Consider the following 10,587-nt stretch of genomic DNA (forward strand, 5'->3'; position numbering starts at 1 on the left):
AATGTGGGGAATTTACAGTAAAAGTTTTAGAGCCAACACTATCATCAATTCATCACAAAAATTCCTACAAGTTTATATCTTATAATATTAAGCATCTCAAATTAATTAGATAACTCCTGAAAATATTATAAAACTATATGAATAAAATATACTAGCATATATATCATGATTTTAGGAACTTAACAAAATTAGTTTAACACTTTTTGGTTAACTACACAATTTTATATTAAATTTATAAGTTTACCTTAGAAACTCAATTAGAAAATGCTTAGAAAAGGAAAAAGGATGGTGGCAACCATTTTGGCCCGGCAACCGAGCCTGGCCCAATGCGGGACGTGGACGCGCGTAGCAGGCCGGCCCAGTGGCCCAGCGCGGAGTGCGGCCCACACGTGAGATGGCCCACGGCGAGGAGCCCACGCTGGCACTTTAGCAAATGAACCCTCGGACTTTTCTTGAACAACAACTAGGTCCTAATACTATTTCTTCCTTTCTCTAGCGAATTCACTTAACCCCCTAGATTTTTCCAAATTTGCCCACACGCACCCTCGGTCATCCCGTGCACGGCGGCGCAGCGAGCAACGGCACTGGGCATCCACGCTGGCCACTAGAGGCCTATGGGGACCCACTTAGTGGGGTGGTCACCATCTATGGCTACATGCGCTACGATGGGCGGTGGATAGGGACTCGGAGACGCACTGGCACGAGCTGCAGTGGGGAGCGGCTATCCATGGCAGCAGCACAACTGTTTTAGCGGGCCTACGCCCTCACGGCAAGGTAGAGATGGCAAACAAGCATCAGTAGCTCACCACGGTGCACTCCCCACTAACGATTGAAGGAGGGAAACACCGCAACGGTCTAGCCACGGGCAACCGAGCGGGGTGACGATGCTCTGCGATGCAAACTGGCTGTCACTCCATCGACGATGAGCACCCTAGCCAAAATAGTGTGAGCACTGGATAGAGGGAGTTAAGACGAGCTTAGGGTTATGAGCAATTGAACTGCTACCACGCCTACATGCCTTACCTTCAACCTCCTAGTCATGACGACACACATGACCGGCGGTGAGCAAAAATGCTAATTTGCTGGTGGGTAGTGACCGACTGAGATTGAGGGGAACCGGGTGTCTAGCTGACTACCTATGCCACTCACTAGTGTGAGGAATTGGACTAAGAAGCCTTAAGCTAGGTGAATTGAAGGAGCAAAGAGCCATGATGCCTCGAATGCGACAGCGACTCCGACCACGTGTTGGCGTGGCACTACCGATATACACAACCCGTCCTCTCCTCCCTATCTCATAGATGGGGTGGTACACGCAGTTGTGGCAATAGAAATAGATGGGATGAGCGGTTGGGATCGTGCCATGAGACACAACAGTGGCACGGCGGTAGGTGAGGTGCATGGCCGAGAGCGCGTGCGTATGAGAGGGCGGCTGCGACCAAGACACATGGCTCGGTGAGGTAGATGAATTAGAGGGTGGATCAACTGCCACGCTGACCTAACATGATGGCCGTAGCCACAGCTCGACTCCGCGTGTGGCTCGGTAGCCAAAGGGTGGTGCGCTCACGTCGCGCTAGTGGAAACCTAGCCACAACCGACTAGAGCCAGCCAACGTGAGGCCAAAGCGCTGCGCAGCATGACCCGACCACGCGAGCTAGCAAGCGACAGCAGCCCGGCCATGGCCCGAGGCCGGCCCCATGTGGTAGAACCGCCTAATCTAATGCCTCCTAGGAGTGCTCGTCTTCTATTAGACGCTAAGCACCCAAAGGAGAACATTAAATTACTCGGTTTTGTCGGGCACGCCCCAAGGGAGAACCCGAAAATCCACATTTTTACCATCAGAATCACAAATGAGAGAATAAAGCTTACATCATTCTTAACCATTTCTTACATCACTTTAATTCAACATCTGAGTATAATAATTATTATTATAACAACGGAATGAAATTATATTATTAGAGTTATGAATAATTTAATTAAACATTGGAATATAAACATGTGATCAGAATTACAGTGGAAATGAATATCTAATCATGACATGATGAAGTATTGATATATAAACTATGACAACAAATTATGAAACTTTCTTTTATAAAACATTTGGTTAGAGTTATAAATAAAACTACGATCGCAACGTAAAGGAAAGTCCTCTCTAAGCCCACCAGGAGGAATCCACACACAAAGGTCAGCTTTAGCCTCCACCTGTCATCTACAACAGGGGGAAATCAAACCTTGAGTGCTCAATTGTACTCAACAAGACTTACCCGATAGGTGGAAAGAAAAGACTCCAAGGTGAAAGGATCAAGATGCCTAAGAGGGGGGGTGAATTGGGCTAATTCTAAATTTCTTTGCAATAATTAAATCCTATGGTTAGCCCAATTAACGCCTTGTGCCTAGAAAGTGTTTTTAATTGTTCTACCGCACAAAAGACTTCCAACCTAAGTTCCAATCCTACTCTAGCATGACAATTCTATAAATGTAAAGATAAGAATTGAATTGCTCAAAGTAAATGCTCAAAGTAAATAGAGAAGGAGGAACACGGCGATGTTTTGCCGAGGTATCGGAGAGTCGCCACTCCCCACTAGTCCTCGTTGGAGCACCCGCGCAAGGGTGTAGCTCCCCCTTGATCCATGTAAGGATTAAGCGCTCTTTATGGGTTGATTCTTCGACACTCCATTATGGTGAATTACCCACAACCGCTCACAACTTGAGTTGGGTCATCCACAAGCTCTCTGAATGATCACCAAGCTCCCAATCACCACCAAGCCATCTAGGTGATGGCAATCACCAAGAGTAACAAGCACGAACTCTCACTTGATCACGACAAGCCTAATGAGAAGGTAGATGCACACTTTGCTACTCTTGATCTTCACTAATGAGGGCTCTCTTTGGGATTCTCAAATCTTAATCACCTCACTAGGACCTTGCTCTTCTTGACACTCTCTAAGGTGTTTCTCAGCTGTTGGAATGAGCAAAAGTACCCCCATACATGAGCGGAGGTTGTATTTATAACACTGGCTAAAAAATAAACTGTTATGTGCCTCTGCGGGGTGATCGGACGCTCCGGTCATGTTGACCGGATGCACCGATCAGTACACCCCAAACTCCAGTGGTTAAGTGTTGACTGGACGCTGAACAGCGTCCGATCAGCACTGACTGAACGCGTCCGGTCATGTTTTCCCCTCACTAGAACCTTACTGATACCGACCGGACTCTAGACCCCCAGCGTCCGGTCACTTGCTAAGCAGCGTCTAATCAGTAGCCAGAACCTTATTAGCGTCTGGTCAGCATTAACCGGACGCGTCCGATTAGGATTCTCCCTCTTTGGGACCTTACTAGAGTCGACCAGACGCTGGCCCTTAGCGTCTGGTGACATGACCTCGCAGCGTCCGGTCACTTCCAGACGTGTTCATCTTGGTCAAATGAACTAACTGGACCCTGCGCTAGCGTTTAGTCACACCGAAACCAGCGTCCGGTCAGTATTTAACCCTCCATTCACTTCCAACTCTCGAATATTTGTGAATAAAGTTTGCTCCATTAGATCAAAAGGCTGTTATGGAGCGACCTAGTGCTAGTTTTAACAAATGTGCACCACACCTAACTCACTAGACTCACCTAGGTCAAGCTACCCGTTCATACCCCCCTTAATAGTATGGCTAAAGGAAAAACAAAGTCCTAAACTACTCTAAATGTCTCTCCAACTCCAATCGACACTTAGAACTAGTCCATCCTTTGAAAACCGAAATGATTTTCATCGTAGGGGCATGACAACCATTGTCGGGGACCTAATACCAGGGTACCTCAGGAGGTGGAACCAATAACCATCAAACATTAAAAACTTCTAGACGGACAAGGGCGCTGTTACGTTCTTTGCCTGAATGACGGGAGTTTGGTTGTGCATCGCCCGACGCCTTTGGGCCAGCCTCGCCTCGCCCGAGGGCTAAGGGCTAGTCTCAGCCTCACCTGATGCCTTTGGGATAGCTCCACCTCGTCTGAGGGCTAAGGGCTAGTCTCTGCCTCGCCCGATGCCTTTGGGCCAGCCCCGCCTCGCCTGAGGGCTTAGGGCTAATCTCCACCTTGCCCGATGCCTTTGGGCTAGCTCTGCCTTGCTCAAGGGCTAAGGGCTAGTCTCAGCCTCGCCCGACGCCTTTAGGACAGCTCGACCTTGCCTAAGGGCTAAGGGCCAGCCCCGCCTGGGCCAACACCTTTGGGCCAACCTCACCTCACCCGATGCCTTTAGGCTAGCTCTACCTCACCCGAGGGCTGAAGGATAGACTCCGCCTCGCCTGACCCCCGAGAGGCGGGCTCGGTCTCGCCCAAGGGATAAGGACTGGTCTCCACCTCGCCCAATGACCGAGGACGAACCTCGCCCTGTTTGATGTCTAAAGACTGATTTTGTCTTGCCTGACAACTTCTCCTCGTTCCCTCATGATGATGGGTACAGGGCAAGACAAGACGTTCGGGTCAACCATGGCTTCCAGGACCATACCCTGTGCCCTGGCAGGAAAGGTACTGCTAGGGAACGATGGGATGGGTGCTTTAGACCCTTCTGGGCGTAGCAAAGCCTGAAAAGTATTGCAGGTGCGTGCTCCTCGCCCTGTAGGGTTGTAGGCGCCATCTTCAGCTCTAGGACACAGAACCCGATGAAGATATACGACAACCACTACGCTCTAGAAAAGGATTTGCGATCTCCACAAATGACGGATATGCCATCACCACGTTATGGTCCCAAGGGAGCGACGCCCGCTTTTGCCCCCTCGGGTTCATCGGATTGGAGCACATGCTTCAGCCTCTGGACACCCTCTCCAATCAAAAGACCTTGCCCACAGCGCTACTCCAGACCTCGACCCCGCGTCCCTTCGACAAAGATTCATAGGAACCAGAAGGCGTGTGGAGCAAGACTAGGCAAGGCTCATAAGTCAAAGCCACTGTACTATAGTCCATACCCTACAAGGGGCAGTGCTCTATAACCATCCTCCTAACATTCTACAGAGGCATCGACAGTATTGTAGGCGCTTATCATCCTTTCGCACCCATCAGAATGGGAAACTAGGCTAGGTAGACGTGAGCCACAAGGCTAGGTAGAGTACGCATCCTAGCTCTCATGCTTGTAAAGCCATCCCTTCATCTATAAAAGGGGATGCGCTTCCTCCAACAGAGGGACCGACTTTTGATGGCACAACACACAACACACACAGTCAAGCTGCTACCAAGCTCTTGGCCTCCTTTCGACCTTTCCATCAGAGACTTGGGAGTAGTCCCTCTCTTGATCGTTTGTACCCCCCTACTATGAACCATTTTTGGTGCTAATAACATGAGCAGCAACAAACTAGACGTAGGGACATTCAGCCCGAACCAGTATAAATCTTATGTCCTTTAGCGCACCATTCGAGCCTAACACGCATTACTATAAATCTACTTACCGGTGCTTGTACGAAACACCGACAGTTGGAGCGCCAGGTAGGGGCTTTGGGCGTTCTAGATCAGGCCTTGGATGGCCACCCATGCAATCAGCTGGGTCCTGGGCACACACGTGCGTTTTGGTGACCTAGATTTCATCATCACACTAGGAGGAGAGCTAGCGCTGGCCCACATGGCTGCACAGTCTCTCACTTCCATCAACCTCAGCCACCTGAAGCTTGAGGGCTAGCCGGGTGACTCCCTTGGACCCCAGTCATCTAGGGAGGCCCCGCGCAGCATCACCCTATTTCTGGAAGGCCCCGTACGAAGCGCCCCGACAATGTTTCCATTCGGTCTCCGCAATGCCACGGCAACCGCTGGCCACCTTCTGGTACTACGCATGGTTTAGCCACCCACGGACAGCGAGTTCGTGGGGACAATTGAACCTGATACGAAGACTCTCCATAGGCTCCTCACGAAGGAGCCGAGATTGTTCTCCATCTTAGACTCCAGCAGGGGGAGCCATCACCCTTCTCTGGAGTGCTTCATGGCGTGGACCCCAAGGGGCACGTCGAGGATGTCTCCGGGGAAGAGGCTACCCTGACAAGCGACCCTGATGGTAGGTCTAGGGGGGAGGCAATAGCCCCATCTCGCTTGGGGATGGAGTAGCTGAGAGCCTACAAGCTATAGATCGATGAGGCCGGACAAGGGCTCATCCAAGAATACGTGGACATCAATCGCGAGATTGAACGCCATGAAGGCGATGGGCGCGCACGCGCCACGGCCCGCACCATACACCAGAGGATCCTCACCGATGATAGGGGCCTTCCTCACTTCGCTTGGGCAAGCCAAAACATCGCCGCAGCAATGGCCTTGCTGCACGGCCTTCTGGAGGCCACGATGTCCGAGGATCGCCGCGCCTGTCGAGAAATTCGCACGTTGCTCGAGCGTGCAGCGACGCAGCAGGCAGAAAGCTCGTTGTCTCGATGATGCAAGCCCGACGCCAGCCAGCACACGCCCTCGGTGTGCCCCACCAAGGACATGTTTGTTCACCAAACACCACCAGGCGGTAGACAGCCCTCCACCGTCCTGGTGTATCAACACCTCGGCCATGACCGCGATGTACGCTGCACCATCGATGCTCGCAAACATGCCCACGGTGATGCAAGAGAGGCAACTCATTATGGCTACCATCCCCGACATGGCAGACGCTACAATAGCGGCGAGGACCGAAGCCCGAGCCCCGGCCTGCCAGGCCCTCAGGCCTTCGGCTGACATATCCTCAACGCTGTGTTCCCACTAAGGTATCGACCACCTACCAATATCCCTAAATATTCTGGGGAAACAAACCCTGGGCTTTGGCTCAAAGACTATTAGCTTGCATGTCAGGCCGGTGGTGCGAGTGATGATGATTTCATTATTCATAATCTCCCGCTATTCTTGGCCGATTCGGCACGAGCATGGTTGGAGCACCTATCGTCCAATGCCATTCAAAGTTGGGCGGATTTGACAGAGATCTTCGTGGGGAACTTCTAGGGCACGTACAAACACCCTAGAAACCCATGGGACCTCAAGAACTACCGCCAGAAGGCCGATGAAACCCTTTGCGGGTACATCCGGTGGTTCTCTCGGTAGTGCAACGAGCTCCCTAACGTTACTAACACTGACATGATAGGAGCCTTCCTATCTAGGACAACCTATGAGTCTTTGGTTCATAAGCTGGGGCACAGGGGCCTACGAACCACCAAGGAGCTCCTAGACATCACCACCAGCCATGGCTCAGGAGACGAGGTGGTTGGAGCCATCTTCGATCGCTCCGACGGCAAGGCGAGGAGGGACGAGGACGTCGGTGAAGGCACTTCCAACCGTCCCGCCAAAAGAAAGAATAAGAAGCAACGGCGCGACAACTCGCTCATGGCCATAGCCGACCACAAGGGTGGCCAGAAGCCCACAGAGGGAGCTCCGAACCACTTTGAGAAAATGCTCGAGGGGCCATGCCCAAACCATGCTTTCCCGGCCAAGCATCTATACAAGGATTGCGGCCTCATGCGCAAATACTTGTCTAGGGGCCTCAACAAGGAGTTGTAGGGGAAGGAACCTACCCCCACTAACAATGCCGAGGAGAAGGATGACGCCTTCCCAATGCCAAACGGTGCCCTCATGATCTTTGGAGGATCAACGGCTTATGACTCCAAGCACCGCCAGAAGGTCACACGCCGCGAGGTCTATATGGCCAGACCAGCCACGCCTACCTTCCTCCGGTGGTTAGAATCTACCATAACCTTTGACCAGACTGACTATTTGGATGTCATCCCACACCCGGGAAGGTAGCCACTTGTCGTCAACCCAATTATCGGCCCAAAGCGGCTCACAAAAGTACTGATGGACGAAGGCAGCGGTCTCAACATCATGTACGCCAAGACACTCGACGAGATGGGCGTCGACTGAATGAACCTCCGCCCAATCCAAGCGCCCTTCCACGGCATCGTACCTGGCAGACAGGCCGTACCACTAGGGCAAATCAATCTACCCGTCACTTTTGGAGAACGGTCCAATTACAGGACTGAGACCCTTACCTTCGATGTGGTAGGGTTCCCTGGAACCTTCCACGCCATCCTTGGATGTCCATGCTACGTGAAGTTCATGGCCATCCCCAACTATACATGCCTTAAGCTAAAGATGCCGGGCCCCCACGGGGTCATCACCATCGGCACCTCCTTCCATCACGCTTACGAGTGCGAAGTCGAATGTTGTGGCCACGCCACAGCAGTCGTCGCCTCCGAAGAGCTCGCCACCCTCAAGGAGGAGGTCATTGAAGAAGCACCCAACATGAAGAAGTCATCCGGGTCGTTTGAATTGGTGGAAGGGCCCAAGGAGGTCCTCTTGGACCCCAGCAACTCTGAGGGCAAAAAAGTCCGCATCGAGACCGCGCTCTCCTCCGAATAGGAAAGCGCGCTCGTCGACTTCCTCCACGATAACAAAGACATCTTTGTGTGGAAACCCTCGGATATGCCAGGCATCCCGAGGGAAGTCGCCAAGCATACCTTGAAAATCCTCCCAGGCTCCAAGCCGGTGAAGCAACACCTACGCCGCTTTGACGAGGAAAAACGCAGAGCCATCGGTGAAGAGATAGCAAAATTGTTGGCTACTGGGTTCATCACAGAAGTACACCACCCAGAGTGGTTAGCAAATCCTGTTCTTGTGCAAAAAAAGAGCAAGAAATGGAGAATGTGTGTCAATTACACAGGCCTCAACAAGGCGTGTCCAAAGGATCCATTTCCTTTGCCACAAATAGACCAAATAGTCAATTCCACCTCGGGGTGCAAAACCCTCTGCTTCCTTGATGCCTACTTCGGCTACCACTAGATCGCGATGGAGTCCGACCAGCTCGCGATGTCTTTTATCACCCCCTTCGGATCATTCTGCTATATTTCAATGCCGTTCGGTCTGAAGAATGCTGGGGCAACTTACCAGCGTTGTATGCTTAATTGCTTCAAGGACCTCATTGGGCAGACCGCTGAGGCCTACGTCGACAACATCATAGTCAAGTCCAAGCGAGCTGACCACCTTGTCACCGACCTTGAACAAACCTTTGTGAAACTCTAGGCAAACGGCATCAAACTCAATCCCGAAAAATATGTTTTTGGGGTTCCAAGGGGCATGCTGCTTGGCTTCATTGTCTCCGAGCACGGCATCGAAGCCAACCTAGAGAAAATATTAGCCATCACAAAGATGGGCCTGATCCAAAACATAAAGGGGGTTTAGCGGATCACAGGGTGCCTTGCCGCCCTCAGCCGATTCATTTCGCGCCTCGGCGAATGAGGACTCCCCCTTTATCGACTCCTAAAGAAGTACGACCGCTTTGAGTGGACAATCGAGGCCCAAGAAGTGCTTGACAGGGTTAACCAATTTCTAACTAAACCCTCGGTCTTGGTTCCTCCAAGCAACGGAGAATCCCTCCTCTTGTACATAGCGGCCACCATGCAAGTAGTTAGTGCCACCTTAGTGGTAGAGCGGGAAGAAGAGGGGCACCCTTCAGGGTGCAGCGCCCTGTATATTTCATCAGCGAAGTGTTATCTAACTCCAAAACCCGCTACTCCCAAATCTAGAAACTCCTCTACACCGTCCTCATCACCAAGAGAAAGCTACGCTACTACTTCAAGTCACACCCTGTGACGGTCATGACGTCGTTCCCCCTCGGCGAGGTCGTCCATAGCTAGGACATTATAGGAACAACCGCAAAGTGGGCACTTGAGCTGATGGATCAGGGCATTACTTATGCCCCCCGAACAGCGATAAAATCCTAGGTGCTGGCTGACTTCATCACGGAGTGGACCGAGGTCCAGATGCCACCAGCAATCATCGATCAAGAGTACTGGATGATGTACTTCGATGGATCACTGATGAAGAAGGGCGCGGGCGCGGGACTAGTCTTTGTATCTCCCCTCAGGGTCCGCATGAGGTACATGGTTCAGCTCCATTTCCCCTCATCAAATAATATCGTAGAATACGAAGCGCTCATCAACTGCCTATGAATCGCCATCGAGCTGGGCATCCGATGCCTCGATGTCAGGGGCAACTCCCAGCTGGTTGTCAACCAGGTCATGAAGGAGTCATGCTTCCATGACGCCAAGATGGAGGCATACTGCCAAGAAGTCCAATGGCTGGAGGACAAATTCGACGGCCTCGAATTCAACCACATCCCAAGGCGTCTCAACAAAGCAGCTGACATGCTCATGAAAGCAGCATCCGGCTGAGAGCCAGTCCCGATAGGTGTCTTCGCTAGCGATCAACATAAACCTTCAGTATGCTACGCGGGATCAAAATAGGCCAATGATGGCCCATCTAGCCTAACCCCAGGGGCCAATCTGCCAACTGCTCCGCCCGACCCCAAGGTCATAGAGCTTGAAGAGGACCCAGCAGCAGAGTTCGACCCTCCCAATGACTAGAGAACGCTTTACCTCGACTACCTCCTCCGCGACACACTACCAGCAGACAAGACGGAAGCTCGATGGCTCGCACGTCGCGCCAAGTCCTTCGTTCGTGTAGAAGGCAAACTCTACAAACGGAGCCATATGGGGATCCTACAGCTCTGTATCCCTGGTGAATAGGGAAAACTTTTGCTAAGTGATATCCACGGAGGGGTCTGCTGTCACCATGCCACACCAAGGACCTTGGTTGGGAACGCAT

Source organism: Miscanthus floridulus, chromosome 3 (genome assembly GCF_019320115.1).
Source record: "Miscanthus floridulus cultivar M001 chromosome 3, ASM1932011v1, whole genome shotgun sequence".
In the NCBI taxonomy this organism is placed as follows: domain Eukaryota; kingdom Viridiplantae; phylum Streptophyta; class Magnoliopsida; order Poales; family Poaceae; genus Miscanthus; species Miscanthus floridulus.